General features: G+C 34.5%; 1 pseudogene; it reads right to left on the bottom strand.

The window, feature by feature from the left end:
- The window catches only part of LOC102828002, a 9,514-nt pseudogene extending 8,107 nt beyond the window's left edge, over nt 1-1,407 (bottom strand).
- Nucleotides 1,408-2,107: the final 700 nt, after the last annotated feature.

The following is a 2,107-nucleotide window of genomic DNA, read 5'->3' as shown; positions in this document are numbered from 1 at the left end:
GTATATTTTCCCATTAATGTACCAAGAAAATCCAATACTGAAGTCTATTTTTAAAAGTAACATTATGAGAAACTGAAGAAGAGCAAGAATGCATTTTTACTTTATTAATGGGTCAGTGGTTCTCTTTGTTACATAATGCTTTTCTTTATTGATAATTTACTACTCTCCTTCTAATAAACTAAGCAAAGCTGTTATTACAAAGGCCAGCTCTGTGCAATATATTTGTTCAAAATGTGAATATGACATTGACTGCTAAATGACAGATTCTTTAAGATATTTTATGCCTCTGTTGCCATTTATTGCAATGGGATCAAGTTTAACAATGATTGTGAGGGTGATGCAGGACAGGCAACGTTTTGTTGTTATGCATAAGGTCACTATGAGTGGGGACCTATGTGATGGCACCTAACAACAACATTGCCTTACAGGCCATGAATAACTCAATTTCCCCCCTTTTTACTAAAAGTACTGTTAAAAATTTGTTCCTATAATGTGTTATTTCATTTGTATGTAATGTAAATGTTCAATTTTAAAATTAATTTTCTCTATTATTTCCCATTATTTTACATAGTATATTTATTTTGTTTACCACTTTCTTTTTTGTGCTATCAAATTCTGTTCTTAATGTATTAAATGATTTAATAAATGAAAGCTTAATACTATGAAAATGCATTTCAATTGAAAATTAAGCCAGCTTTTTACCAGAGTTCTCTCAGAAGCGGAAATAACTCATGCAATTGAAAACAGAGGACTTTTAATAGTGATAATTGAGAACATACGTGATAGAAGACCTATCCAAAGAACCATAAGACAATCCAGAGAGTAGGAACAGAAGGAAACTGCTACCCCACTTAGACTGCAAGAATACAGGTAATAATATTACTGGGACTTATCATTGAGGCTGAAATGGTTTTACTTACTTATGTCTTAATTACGCTATGGGAATTGGGAACATGGTGTAAAGGGGTGTCCAATGTTATTTCAGACATGTAGGATATACAAGCAGTGCTGGAGAGTGTCTGAGACAATCTCTACCAACAAGCTCCCAATGACCAAACATGGCTAGCAACAAATTGTCAAGAAAAGTAAGATATAGAAGACTTTCCTCTACAGATTCAGTCTCTGCTTTTTTAAAATTTTTCTTTGCATATTTGTTGTTGTTAAGTGCTGTCAACTCAGTTCCAACTCATAGAGACACTATGAACAACAGAATGGAACACTGCCCATCCTGCATCATCCTTAAAATCTTTGCTATGTTTTATCAATTGCTGTTGCCTCTGTGCCAATCCATCTTGTTAGAGGTCTTGCTTTTCTTCCCCAACCCTCTACCTTACCATGATGTTCTTTCTGATGGCATGCCTGAAGTATTAGAAGGAAAGCTTTGCCATCTTGGCTTCTTAGGGGCATCTTGGTTATACTTCTTCCAACATTCCATGGTATTTTTAATGTTGTTCTCCAATACCATAACTCAAATGCATCAATTCTTCTACGATATTTGATATTCATTGTCCAACTTTCAAATTCTTCTGATGCTATTGAAAATGCCATGGCTTGGGTATCTTAGCCATCAAACTGTTGTCTTTGCTTTGGACACTTTAAAGAGATCTTGTGCAGCAGATTTACCTGGTGAAATACATCATTTGATGTTTTGACTACTGGCTCCATGTGTACTTATACTGGATTCAAGCAAAGTGTAGTCTTTGACAAATTTAATCTATTCTTCATTTATTATGATGTTATTTATTAGTCCTGTGATGATAATTTTTATTTTCTTTACATGGAAGTGCAACCCATACAGAAGGCTGTAGTCTTTTGTCTTCATTGGTAAGTATTTTAACTCCTGTTTGTGATCAGCAAGCTGTATCTCCTGCATATCACAGGTTGTTAATGAGTCTTTCTACAATCCTGATGCTACTTTATTCTTCATATAATCCAGCTTCACAGATAGTTTGATCGACATACAGATTGAGTAAGTATGGTGAAAGAATACAACTCTGGTGCACACCTTTCCTGATTTTAAACCCTTCAGTCTCCACTTAATCTATTCATATGACTGCTCTTGGTTTATATACAGGTACCTCTGAGCACAATAAGTTTTCTGGAATAT

The sequence above is a fragment of the Chrysochloris asiatica genome, unplaced genomic scaffold, assembly GCF_000296735.1.
Source record: "Chrysochloris asiatica unplaced genomic scaffold, ChrAsi1.0 scaffold00426, whole genome shotgun sequence".
Classification (NCBI taxonomy): Eukaryota; Metazoa; Chordata; class Mammalia; order Afrosoricida; family Chrysochloridae; genus Chrysochloris; species Chrysochloris asiatica.
This window is presented reverse-complemented; position numbering and strand designations above follow the sequence as displayed.